Source organism: Glycine max, chromosome 1, assembly GCF_000004515.6.
Source record: "Glycine max cultivar Williams 82 chromosome 1, Glycine_max_v4.0, whole genome shotgun sequence".
Classification (NCBI taxonomy): Eukaryota; Viridiplantae; Streptophyta; class Magnoliopsida; order Fabales; family Fabaceae; genus Glycine; species Glycine max.
In genome coordinates this window covers 34,187,553-34,202,382 of record NC_016088.4, presented here as the reverse complement: position 1 = coordinate 34,202,382, position 14,830 = coordinate 34,187,553, and the positions used below count along the sequence as shown (strand labels likewise).

The following is a 14,830-nucleotide window of genomic DNA, read 5'->3' as shown; positions in this document are numbered from 1 at the left end:
AAAGAGGGATTTTGTGATGGGATAAGGCACTTGGATTGGCACCAACTCTCAAAAGAATGATGGGATAAGACACTGACTGAGGCAGGCGATGTGGGACTTCCTAACATCCCCCCTCCACAGATGATGCTGATATAGGTGAGCCGCCGATATGGCGGAGAGAGCCGCCAACATGGCGGAGAGAACTAAGACGGGCTATAGGCTCTGATACCATGTTAGATTTCATCTTAAAACCAATTGGCACTAAGTGAAGTTGTCCAACAGATATATAAGCTGCACCGCAAAGACTGAGGCAGGCGATGTGGGACTTCGATCCTAACACTTATTACAACCCTACCAAAGGAAAGGTCAGAAATAGACTCCATGATCATTTTAATAAAGAAAAGAGAGAAAGTTGATACCTTACAAAGATTGCAAATGGAATCTCCTTTTCATAAAAATGATGTGGTGACTCTCGAAGTAATGGCTAGAAACAACAAAAGGATCGACACATACCATTAGTAGAGAATGAAGGTAGCTTGTGGAATGTTACGAAAAGAACAAAAAAGGTGTTTGAACTATTAATTAGAATTCATATTTTGATTAATTGAGTTATCCTGCTTTTAAACCCTATGATCTACATAGTCATAGAACAAATTGAAAAGGGCCCAATTATCTAAAGCCCAATCCCATAGTTGGTGGGTAACCTATGGGTAGCGCAATATGAGCAACCTCTAAAACACACCTCAACAAGAGTTATTATTCGCACTACTAGATTTGCTATTAGCACTATCCGCATGTGTTTTAAATATTATTTTTTCTTCTAAAAATGTCCTTTTGATCTCGTCAAAATATACAATGAAATCACGTTTCTGTTGTATAAGAAGGAGTGAAAAAAATACACGACGAAAATAAGATCTCATTATGTATTTTGTCAACGGAATCATATTTCTATTATATACTATTTTTGCGCCCCCCCTTTTACACAAGGGAAACTTTCCATTGTTTATTTCTTACGATTTTATTAATTAATTATAATTGCAAGCTACATTTTAAGTAATCAAATTCATTGTGGCATTATTTACCACTTTTAATAGTAATCAATATCGTTGTTAATTAAAATTGATGTAATTAGATAGAAGTTACTATTTATAGATGTAACTGAATTAATTATATATTATATGAATTACCTTTACTAATAGTAATCAAATCAATTTATGATAATAATTTATAGCCTAATTAATTTGATTATAATTAAAAATGATAACTTATATGTCATCATTAATTTAAATTTAAATAAAAAAGTAATTTATATCCCAATCAATTTGACTGTTAAGAAAGGGTAATGTTGTTATCATTAATATAATTTATATCATAATTAATTCAAGCAAATTATATCTAAATTAATTACATTTTTTTCATAAAAACTTGATGAAACAAAAATAAGTTTTTATTGAGTAAAAAAAGATGGAAAAAATTGCACAACATAAACATGATTTCATTGATAAAATACACAACATAATCACATTTCCGTTGTGTATTTTTATTTTTTATTTTACACTCCCTCTTATCCAACAAAAACATGAGTTCATTGTGTATTTTTCAAATGGAATCATGTTTTCATGAAAATGGCATTGTTGGAAAAAAAAAACTTAAAGCACACCCGAGTAGTGCTAATAGCAAATCCGATAGTACCAATAGTTGTTCCTCATCAACAATTTCACACAACAAAACTCATAAGATGCTTGAAAGGCAAAATCTTTATCATTTACTGGATGAGTTACTCTAACCAAGTTGGTCTTACAAGCCTTGCCATCGTATGTGATGAAAAGTACGCTTCTCCCTAAATCTATATGTGATGAGGTTGATAAAAGCATGTAAAAACTTCATTTGGGGAGCTAGTGGTAATGAGAGGAAAATGCATTTGGTCCCGTGGGATAAGGTCTGTAATCCCAAAGACGTTGGAACACTACTAGAAAAAGCCCAATTTACGACGCGCATTCTACATCGGTCGTGTGAACCCGTCATAGTTGCTTACACGGTGGCATTTTTGTAATATTAGCTTCTTCATCAACGACGGTGCTACAAAAGCACGTCGTTGAACAGTCCTTTCCCATTTTCCACTGCATTTTTGGGAAGCACCGTCGTTGACTATCCCATCATTTAGTCACGTGAAAGCTTTCCCACCCTGGACTTCGTGTGCTCACTCAGTTTTGAACTTCACGCGCGCGTCACAGCCTTTTCTCCCTGAGCTCACAGTGTTCTTGGTAGCTACCTTCGACGCCGCCTCACCCTTGACGTTGAACATCTTCGACCGCCGTCACTTATCGTGATCTTGTAGGTAGGTCAGTTTCTGATTTCCCTAATTTTATTGTTACATATATGTTGAAAACCCTCCATTAGGGTACGCTTCCTGAAATGTCGAACATTTCCTTCATGGTCTTTATTAGTTCTATGGCAGTTTTTGACCTTTTTAGAACATTGGGGTTTACTTAAATTGTGAACATTATGATATTTCACAGCATCTCTTGTCAAGTATAACTTAGGTTGTTGAGAGCACTTGTGCTTCTCTGAATCAATTTTGAAATTCAACTTAATTAGCATCTCTTGTCAAGTATAACTTAGCTTCTCTGAATCAATTTCAAACATTAGCATCTAAAAATATTTTTCCTTCCTTCTTGTTTTAAAACAAGATGGAAGGATAACTCAAGCTTGAAGCACTTCCTTATGTAGAGAACCTTGAATTATTTCTGCTTCAATTATTTCTTTCATCCTGCTTGAAGCACTTTTTATCTAGAGAACCTTGATATGGTTTGTGGGTAGCATTTGATGGTTGAGTTGTGAGTTGGGTAACTCCTATTCTTGTTTCAATTCATGAAAATAAGAGTAGGACCTACACTAACTTCCCACTCATTGAATATAGCAGAATACAAAACTAACTAACATAATGCCACTAGCTAACTGATCCACTTAAATGGTTAACAGCTATTGGCACATGTATAAAAAAATGATTGTTGACTGAAAATTATTTGGATTTAAAAAGAGGTGAAAGGAATGAAAGAGGGGATGTAGTTTACCTGATTTCTTTAATAAATTAAAAAGGATGTAGCTTTGAATATTAAAAAAATAATCTAAAAACCTTGTAACATTTCTTGCGAGAACAGAGAGACATCTATGTTTTAAAGGTGCTATCCTTTGCTATAAAGCCTCTACACCAGTGAGAAATTCTTTCCTTTTTAGAATTTAGATTAATTAAAAATACATTTATCCCTCTTGGAATTTACAGTAATATTGTTGCTGTTACAGGATTTAGTATTCTTATATTTTTATAAAGCATGTATTATTATTGTCTACAAAATAGTCTTCTTGCTGATACAAAATTTGCTGCGACAACAATCTCATTATGCCTAACTTCATCTGAATTACTCATTCCTTGAGTTTGTGCATATGAAGGCTTATTCCTTCTAACTCTAATTAAGTTTTTTCTTTATTTGTTTTCTTCAAATTAAACATGAGAATCAAAGCTTCAATATGTAGCAGAACAACAAAGTAATTGTAGGTTTGCTGTGTTTTGAAAAGGCTTTGTAAGTAAATCAAGGTTATATAATATAACTTGGTTTGGGTGTCATTGATAATAGAGCTTTTATATCTTAAAACATTTGTTTGGGTGAACATTCCAAATCATAAAACTTTTATTCCAAGTGTGGGGATTGGAACCCCTAATGGTACCTTTAGAAGTCCAAATGCAATTGCCAACTTCTCACTATGCCATAAAAGAAGTTGTTCTTTCAGCTCCTCTCTTGCATCATGCAACACAAATTCAAGATCAGGAGCATAACCAGCCAGCTTCATTTTCTTCTCCAAGTCTTTTAGTTTACATCTATAGAAAAGCCAATTTGGGGTGCAATGTGTTGCTTGATCTAAACTCATGCACCACACTGTTTATTTCTATCCAACTATATCCAGGTATCTTCACTACATTATTTTCTTTCATTGATCTTCGGATACTAGCTAGATGGTCATCTATTTTGTGCTCTGCATAAACATTAGCCAATTGAACATATCCAGTTGCAATAGTTGGATCAAGCTTAAGCAGAAACTTGGCAGCAAACTCAGCCAACTATAAGTTTTTATTGATCCTACAAGCTCCCAAAAGGGTTCCATAAATGGCAGGATGGGGCTTAAAAGGCATACTTTTGATAAAATCTACAGCCTAAGATAACTTTCCAGCTCAACCAAGAAGGTCAACCATCCATGCGTAGTGTTCTGGCTTAGTTTCAATTCCAAAATCTCTAACCATTGTGTTAGAATATTGGACCCCAAGATTCTGCATGGTTACATGCTAACAATGCTGCAATAAAAGTAATTCAATCTGGTTTCATGCCTTGATTTTTCATCTCATCAAACAAACAAAGAGCTTTTTCACCAGCCCCGTGTTGAGCATACCCATAAATCATTGCATTCCAACACATAACATATTTCTATGGAATCCGAACAATTAATTCCCAGGGGATCCCCCACACTTGGAATTTATGATTATTTCATAATGCTTTGTCATACTCGGTCCTCTAGCTCAGCAATCATTTTTGTCTTTATGCCCAATTTTGATAGCATCATCATGTGACAAAATGTTCTCTCTCTCTCTCATGTGTCATGACATTGCTTGCTCTATATTAAGTCTTGGCATCTATATAACATTAAATCAATGGCTTATGCATGTAATGTAAAATTACTTACATATTTAAGCATTTCGATGTACAATGAATTAGGTACCTAGAAAATTACAAACACGTTCAATTAACCATGATATTATGCTATAAATGGAAACAGTAAGGATTTTTTTAAAAAAAAATTGATACAGTTTAAAATCAGAACTTGATACAGTTTAAAATCAGAACTTCATGGAATTCCGCATAGACTCCACACATATCTAGTAGATGAAATTCCCACCCAGCCTTAGATCCAAGGCTCTCTGAGAAAACAATTCTTGGTCCTGCAAAACAGAAAAACAGGATAGGCATCAAGCCATCAAGTATTGTTAATCATGTTTGGAACTCCCCAAACAAAAGATCAATAATAGGAACACATGGATTCATTTTCCTTTTCACTATTAACTATCCACAACATTTCACTTCATCTTGGCACAAAATATTCTTTCTTACTGTTGATTATTTCTTGCTACTTAATGAATACTTCAAACCTTAGTTAATATAAGGGGAATTAAGCATGTCCCATTTTCATATTGATGTCTGTTAGTTCATACCAAAACCAAGCAAGTTTCGCATGTTATTTTTTGGACTTGTGATTTGTTTGACTTGTTGCATATGTTCTAGAAGTTTGAACATATATACGGCTTAAATTTATAGTATTTCATAGTGTCAACTTTATACAAAGATATTAAATGTGTGATTGTCTCTGATCTGCCAATGACCTTTAGCTACTTTGTTGGAACTTCTTCCTTTTGAAATATAGATATAGAACATATTACGTGTTTGAAATCATGAAATCCTTGTTTAACTGTGTATGTAGAGTGTTAGACATTTTCAAGCTGATTCATTTTAAGAATGAATGTCTTGGAGGCATATATGACTAACTTAACTTTTTTAAGTTTTTATATGTATATGTAACATGTATTTCAAATAAGTATTACTTTATTCTGGGATAATGTTGTTTTATGATTCATGTGTTGCTATGGAACTGAACACACTTGGCATTAGTATTGCAGGATTTAGATTGATACCAAACTCCCTGTTCTTCGCACGATACTACTTATTTCTTTGGTCTTCCACTGATTTATGTATACAGGTAATTTGTTATGTGCTACACATGCCTAATTTGTACTTTTATTCCTTAATTGCTTCTTTGTACTTTCCCCAATTACCTATCACAATTTTAAATGTTAATGATGGTAGTAAGCATTATTTGGAAGTGTTTCATGTCTATTTTTCTTATTTGTTACATACCTATTTTCCTAATTAGTTCAAAAGCACCTTCGAAATTCAGTGTTTTGATAAATTAGTATCCAAACAATTATCATAGACACTCACCAATTGCTAAATAATTATGGACAATGTCTTCTAAAATTTGGTACGCACTACATTATTAGTGGTGCCACTACATTATTAGTGATGTAGAAGCACAAAACTAGGGAAGTTACGTCATGAGATATAAAAAAAAAACATCGCGGTGATGTTAGGGCTGTACATATTTACTGTTGTAGTTTCCACTCACAATCCATAAGTTGTTCTAACCAACTTGTTTTGTTTGTCCACCAAGTGCATATATAGGTGATTTTATGTATTTTAATTTTAAAATATTGTTTGAAATAGTAGAGACAAAATTTAAAATGGTAGTGAGTATACTACCTTAGATGGCCTACAATGTCATAAAAGGTTGAAGAAAAATAGACAATGAAACTATGAGGTTGAATACAAATTTCTTAGATTGTCCAAGAATGGAACAGTTTTATTGAGATATCACTTTTTTTCCTTTGGTTGGTCTGCTGCAGCTAGCTGATTTTTTCCACTTAATACAAAGCACTAGGCCTGCGTGGCTATATGTTATCCCTTTGCTAAATAGTTAAATTTTAAACAAACCTAAATTTTAGGTTAGCATGGTGGCCCACGATTAACGTGACTTAAATATGCAAGAGTCTGCATCTTATATATAGGATGTTATATGTCAAGAGTTACATCGTTACTAATATGGAATCAAATTACCTGCAGAATTGTGTTTATATTCCATCATCGAGAAAAAGAGAATTCTTTCTTCTTCATCCCTAGTTCCGTACCTTTAATTCATGGGTTGATTTCTAAAAAATTTCAAACATGCCCTTCTTCCTTCAAATTCAAGTTTTTTTCTTGGATTTGTTAATCCTAATTTCATAGAGAGTCTTTCCAATTGTCATTCATACAAAGCATGATGATGGGATCATGTAAGAAGGTCATAGTTTTCATTTGATAGTATCACATGGAATGCCACAAAACCATTCATTCTTTGTAAAATTAACTTATTTGCCACAACTAATGTATTTCTAAAATTTTAATTCTTTTTAAGCTGTGTTATATCAAGCATTAGGCATAATTGGCTGCAAAGAGAGGAAGTACCTATGCTACTAGGTCTTAACTTCATTACCTTTGTCATGCCCTTCTCCTGAAATATTATATCATTTGACTGATTATTGATGTTGTTATGCTGCAGAGCATTCATAGTGAATGTTGGTGACATGCTGGAGCGTTGAAGCAACTGTGTTTTTAAGTAAGAAATCCTTCCCACTTTTAAATATTTCTAATTTTGAATGAAGGCAGGCATACTTCTGATGTTGGAGTTTAAAAGACAAAAGATTGATTTGTATGGTGGGCAAGCTACAGCTACTATTCACTAGGGAAATATGTTGAGAAGTAATAAATTAGCTAGATAATTAGTGGCATGATATAATGTAAGCCCCAGCTCTTTTTTCTAGTTCAACTTTTTTCTCGTTACAATTTTTAATTTGAAAATTTGAAGTTTCCCCATGTTTTTTTTATATTTTATTACAAGGTATCAAGTATTTGGTTCCAAAGCAGACTTAATGAAGTCATGATGGGAACCAATTTCTGGGTACATAGATTTGGCATTGTTTCAATTCATATGTTTTAAATCTATTTGTTTCAAAATACGATGGCCTGAAGAGAGTTTTGAAAAAAACCAAATTTGAATTTGATGAATGTTGGATATTTTGGTGTAATCTGAATGTCACCCTTTCTTCTTTGTTCTTCAGTTAATTTTTTTAATTGGTGATACTGTGGTAGTAATAAAATTTATATGGTCTACTATGGTAGTAGTAAAATAAAATTCATTGTACACTGCCAAACTTAGCCAGACTATGCTGAATCCTTTCTGAAATAGATGATTTCCTTTGCAAAAATTTCTTCCTTTGATGAATAAACTAAGTAATATGAAATTGACATTGTTGATGGCAATAGTTTGATAACTAGGTTACTAGAAGATTTTAAACATAGGTTGTAAAACAAAATTACTTCTTATTTTTTTGCTTTAGATGCTAAATACTCAACCTTTTGCTGCTTTTTTTAACTTTAATTTGTAGTGGAGGGCTCTATAGCAACCATGCTTACTATATTTATTTTGAATGTGATTTCTTATTATGCCTGTTATATATTGCTATGATAAATTACTTATTATGCTATGTATATGTTGTATGTAGTTTGAAGCTTTATTTTTGTAATTATGGAGGTTTGTTGGTTGATAGTCAACAAGATTTGAAGAAACTAACTTTTTTATCTTGCTTATAGTTTGTTATTTGTGGAAAACATAGTTCTTGAAAGGCATACTAATCCTGATGCTGCAAGTAGAAATGGGAAGCCACCTGTGTATTTTTATGCCCCAGAAAGTGATCAACCTATACTGGATATATTAAAGCCCTCTATAGTCATTGTTTATGGATTCTTTGAGCCACAATCTATACTGAATGCAAAGGATAAACGACAAGAATGTCAACAATACATTGAAAAATGGGTTGCAAAATCGCAAAAACAATTCTATCTGGGAGCTTATTTGAATTTGTCAGTAAAATATATTTATGCTTTCCTTGTAAATGATGTTTGTGTCATTGGTACATGAATGTTGTGTCAAATGTAGGGGCCATTGGCAGCTCGTTGTTTTGTGTCCAGTAGAGAACCGTGTTGTGTGGTTTTGTTCTTTGCGTAGAAAGCCAGATGTTCTTATAAAATCTGCAATTAACAAGTATGGTAACCTTCTGAATGTTTTGTTGTGTAATGTTTCTTATACAACAAGGGTACAACATTATTGTTGCCGATATTACCTTAAAAATTTTATGTTTCTGTGCATTGCATTTAAGACATTAAATTCGACTTCTGAGGGGAAATCTGATCAAACTACACCAAGGTGGATAGAAATTAAGGTTAGTCATACAATTAAAAATTGTTTTGTACTAATTTCCATTTATTTACCTTCTAAATGATTTATCCCATTCAATGTAGAGTCACGTTCAAAGCGGAGGCTATGAGTGTGGCTATTATGTCATGCAATGGATGTGGAACATAATTGGCGGGGAGGTGAAGACTGATTGGACGATGGTAAATTTTGTATCCCCAAAAGCATGACACCAAATAAATATTTTTTATTCCTATGTTTACCAAATAAATTTGTAATTACTTGTATTTTATAATGTGTAGTGGTTCGGTGATGGCTCGGCACATGACATCGAGATTATCACATCATTACGGAAGAAATAGGCTGAATATTTTTTAAAACTTAGAAGCATCCAATGTAAAAAGCTTTAGTTCACATGCGAACAATCACTTTTGTGTTTCTCATGTATTTCTTTAAGTGTTACAAACAATTTAGATGTTGTAGTGACTTTTATGTGTGTATAACACTTAATAGTTGTTCGATGCAATTTCGTATGCACCGAAATAATCAAACAATGTCTTGTTTTTGCATTTTGTTTTTGCATTGGTACGATAATTGTTTGTTGTGCAACCAAGCTGGAAATTATTTGCAGGTGTTTCGACAGGTGTGAATCCATAGCTACAAATGATTGCAACTATATTGTTCTCAACTCTAAGGGCCCCTAAGAAGGTAACTCATAATCATTTAAGCATTTCATTGAAATTTGACATGAATGGTGCCTAACTGTGTTTTTTCATTGTTAATCGACTGTGCTATGTGTATAACTCACACGCATTTCAAAAACCTTCCAACATTTTAGTCAACGCAACACATGCAAGTGGTTGATTGTATAATGAGCTAAAAAGGTTTGACCTCTTGTAGCATGCGTTGTTCCTACTTCCTATGATGCAACTAAAATTGAATGTCTATTCATGTGACTAATGATTTTCCCGTGGTCAGTTGGCAGTGTTTGCTAAATTTTTCACTTCCAAAAATGTATGTTTTTCATTCCTTGATTCCATTCTGCAACCTAAGTTTATATCTTTTGTTTCAGGAAGAAAATATACAGAGATGTTCCATGTCAGCAGATTCTCAGGTTGAAAACAGTGGGAGTGAAGATTCAACTGATGATGATTATATAGATGTGAAAGAAAATGGTTACCATGATGCAGAGAATGAAGTTGATAAGGAGACAGATGATGATGTTGATTGTATTCAGAGTGGAAAATTGAGTGAGAGTAGTGGTTATGCTGGCAGTGATCTTTATGATTACAAGGTTATATCCTGTAGTGTTATTTCCTCTGTTATAGATATTTATATTGATTAAGCTCTTGCGGTGAGTAGCAATGTTATTTTCTTTTCCCTCTATCCTCTAAAACTTTTCTTTATGATCCTGCAGGCATTTGGAGGTGATGATTCCAATGTTGGATCCTCCAGTAGTAACCATGCTAAGACTAAAAATGTTAATCTTAATGTTGTTCCAGATACCCCACTCTCTGAGGATCAAAACAAGCAAAGAAAGGGCAGTGAAAACCCAGTTGATGAGAATGATGCTTCAAATTTGTTTCCTTCAACTGAATCATATCGATCCATGGGTGAGATTTTATCTTCTATGGACCCTGGCAACCATTTACCCATGCAAGTGACTGAATCAGGTTTTGGAAAGCAAACAAGTAAAGCTAGTAGTGCTAGTTTCAGTTCTAAGCGGTCGACATTCTGGGGAAGGAGCAATGTGAGTTACAGGAATCACAATTACACTAACAACAATTTATAGGACAATGATACATTTATGTGACACTGAATATGCTAGCAGTGGATATACTTAAATTATGTTATGTGAGGCAAAACTGGTATTTTCTTCCCAGTTTTTGTAGTTTTGAATTTTCAAGGTAAATACATGGCGTCTGATAATTTGTTATGATTTAAGCAGCCAAGGAAGACACCGTCAATGGAATCAGTTGATTCTTCTGGAGAAGAGGAGTGAGATACTTAGCTTTGTACTTTTTTTCTTTGTATAATGTGCTCTTGGAATGTGATTCTTGATAGAATTCCTAGTTATTCTTCAATGTCTTCTTATAGATTTTTTGGATAGGTCGTGTTAGGTTCTCTAGCTTGGCTTTTTTCGTCAACTGTAACAGCTATGTTTTGTTATCTCCTTGGATTACGTGATTTGCTTTATACCTGTTAGCCTTTTTTCACCTTTTTTTCTTCTTTCAATTTTATACCTTGAAAACAAATAGCTAATACTTTTGATGCATGTAGGCTTGCTATTCAGAGACTAGAGATTGCAAAAAGTGATTTGCAACTCAGAATTGCAAAGGAGATGGATTTTTTTATGCCTACTTATTTTTATGCTGAATCATATAACGAATAATTTTTTTTAATGGAATTGGTCTTATTTTCATTTTAGGCTAGAGGCAATGCAATTTTGCAAGCAAGCTTAGAGAGAAGGAAGCAAGCTTTGCATGAGTAGCGCTTGGCACTTGAACAAGATGTACATATTGTTATATCTCCATCCAATATGAATTGTGACTGTTTAAATTTAATTTGCGAGTTTGCCCTGTGCTTTTGCTGCTTGTTTTTAATGTGGCATGTGATTTCATTTTTTGGACATTCTTGGGTTTGACATTCCGGACATCATTTTTGCTATTTTTTTTTCTTTAAATTGATTGAACCCTTTAATTTAAATTGTGTAAAATATTCATGCAGAAACCAAAAATGGTTTATAATGAATTTTCCTTGTGTATTACTACAACTTATGGAAGATGTGGGTTGTTAATAATGGAACCGCTTTACATTGATTTATGATATGGATAAAATGAATTCTACACTAATGGAGGTTTATCAAAAATTATAATTTAAAGTGTTACTTGCTGGAAGGGTTTTCCATATTGGAAAAATGTTTTTTCTTTTGTATTCTGAATGGCATTTTAAAGCTCTTTTGAAGGTATACTTCTGCTGACTGAAGCTCAGGATTTTATAATCATTACGGCCAAAAATTATGCCACATCTTTCTTTTCGCTCAATAGTATGTGTCCTATTCGATGGTTATTGTTTCTTTTGAAAGTAAATATGTGAAAGTCTTTTATCCCTCATATTTTCTTTATTTTCTTTTTTAAATTCAAATGGATATAAATCCCTTCATCATAATTTTGATCTCTTAAAAAAAAGGAAATGAAATGTTGTAATATTTCCAATTTTCTCTTTTTCTTGTATCCATAATAAAGGGTGGTTTGTATAACTGTTCCTCTGCATGTGTGCTTGTACTCACTCTATGGTAATCAGTTTAAAGTTTTAACCATAATTTGCCTTTTCCAGACTCAAACACTAGTTTGTTGCTGCATTTCTTTAAAGTTTATGGGACCAGTTTTTAATTGAAAGCCATGTGAACTTGTTAATTCCTTTAGTAGCTATCTAAGTCTTTTTGACTTGTGCAGGAGGTTTCTTCAGCAATATTTTGATTCAACCCTGGCCTTTGTTAATCACGAGAGGAAACAAAGGACTAAGGTATGTCTTATAGTCTATTTCTCAAAAATCAAAATTAAAAGGAAAAACAATCAGGAAGATGGTTTGAATCTTCCCTATGTTAGTCCAATCCTTTCAACTCTTTCCTGTTAGTACTAAATGATTACATGAGTTGATACACTATTACACACAAGTTAGTTCCATAATTAACCTCTAATTGAGAAACATGTCAAGTTCTTTTCTTTGCTTTTGTTGTAAAACTTATTCTCATCATGACCATTAAAAGTGATATCAAATTGTTGCACAAATCAGGAATTTTTATTACTGGATTCTTTTCTTTAGGGTATTAGAATCCATAATGCTTCTGATCCAAAATTGTCTCTGGTTGCAGCACTTTCCACTCTAATTTAGGGATCTATCATTTTTTATTAGTCCTTTTTTATGATAAAATTAGTCCATTACTTATGGATGATATCTTCTTTTATGGTTTGAAGCCTCTTCAACAAGGTTGGTAAAATTTGCCTTTTCATATATGCAGGAGAGTTTGTTGGGCACTAATTGGAGAAATATCAAAGGACAAGTATTGGCATCTAGTAATGGTACTAGACAGCCTTCTCGAAAGAAATTTTTAAAGTCAAGTCCTAGCAATTCCAAAAGTATTGAGGCATCAACAAGCATGTCTGTCGATGATCTTGGTGCCCTTGATTCTGCCTCTGTGCCTTCCACCTCAAGAGCAACAGAGGTAAGAATTAAGTTAAAGAAATGTTGTAATTATGCATAATTCTAGTAACATCTTTTTTTTTCATTTTGTCAGATGAGTATCATAAGTATTTTGCTAATACATTTTTGCAACATCTTTATCTGCTTCCAAATAATTTGGAACTAACCTAGTTGCAATGGTTTCAGGTGGGGGAATATGCAAGACATCCATCAGTAGCATCTCCAAGTTTTTTGGCTTAATGACTGGTATGTTATTATTAGTTAATAAATTTCAAATATTCATTAAAAAATAACTAATTTTTAATTGCAGGTTGACCCACTTTCAACATCGATGCTGACGTAAGCACCGATGTTGAAATACTAACTTACAAAGACATTTTAACTTTCGCATTGTCTACGAAACCCACTTTCAACATCGGTGCTAACGTAAGCACTAATGTTGAAATACTAACTTACAAGGACGTTCCGACTTTCAACCGTCTATGAAACCCACTTTCAACATCGGTGCTGACGTAAGCACCGATGTTGAAATACGAACTTACAACCACTTTCAACATTGGTGCTGACGTAAGCACCGATGTTGAAACCCGCGATTTCTACATCGGTCAACCGCAACAACGACTTCAAAAATGCACTGTTTTACATCAGGCACAGCTTAACAAACGATGTTGAATGAACGCGTTCAACGTCGTGCCTGAAGCACCGCCGATTTTGATCCTAAGCTTTCAACATCGGTCTTTAAGTTGGCACCAATTTAGAATATTATGGCTTTCTACATCGGGCAATTGACGAACATTGTTGAAACCTTAGCCTATCAACGACTGTACATTCTACATCGTCTATGCACCGTCTTTGAATGTGGATTTCCACCGATGTAGAAATCGCGCTTTCCACTAGTGAAAGGCTGGGATTGAGGAAGATGATGGAGGTGAATAAAGCCTTTATGATAAAGGCTAACTAGAAAATGTGTTACCTAGATCCTCCAATTTGGGCCTCGGTGATCAAAAGCAAGTATCGGTGTGGCTCAAATATTCTGCATGACATCAACAAGTAGCGGCCAAGAAGTAATTTTTTTCATGGAATATGTTGTACGTGGGACTCCTTTGTTAGAATATTATATGGAAACTAGGCAATGGTAGTTCTATAAATTTCTAGATGGATAATTGGGTCCCTGGTTGTGGTAGGTTAATTGATGTGTCTGCAAATCATCCTCTAGATCATGTGTTATTGAAGAATGTGGCAGAGTATGTTGATACAAATGGGAACTGGTTGCTGGATAATTTCAAAGAATATGTTCCCAATAATGTGGTGCAAGATGCGGTTGCCATGATTTTCCCTCAAATGCCTGAGAATAGGAATGTGTTAGCTTGGAGTTTGTCTAGTGATGAATCGTTCCTTATTATGTGGTGCATAATAGTGTGGTGTGCCCTAACCAAATGCTATTCGAAGTCATCAATAAATGGAAAGGTCTAGAGAAGGTTAAAGGGTTTCTTTGGAAGCTGGGTCATGAATGTTTTCTCACAAATTCAATGAGGATGGGAATGGTGATGAGCCACTCGAACTTCTGTCCATTTGGTGATGATCAAGAGGAGTCACTTTTTTTATCTTTTCTGGGATTGTCAAAATTTCTTGCTGGTTTGGAAATTCTTTATTTGTATATATAGAAGAGGGGGAAATTCTATACAAATGATAGCTGTAAGGATTGGTTGCTATCCAATACTTCAAATGATATGTTGGTTCATGGTGTTCTTTGGGGTCT

General features: G+C 33.8%; 1 pseudogene; it reads left to right on the top strand.

Annotated features, from left to right (window-relative positions):
• The first annotated feature begins 3,698 nt into the window (after positions 1-3,698).
• On the top strand, positions 3,699-13,311 carry LOC102667574 (rho GTPase-activating protein 7-like; annotated as a pseudogene).
• The last annotated feature ends 1,519 nt before the right edge of the window (positions 13,312-14,830 follow it).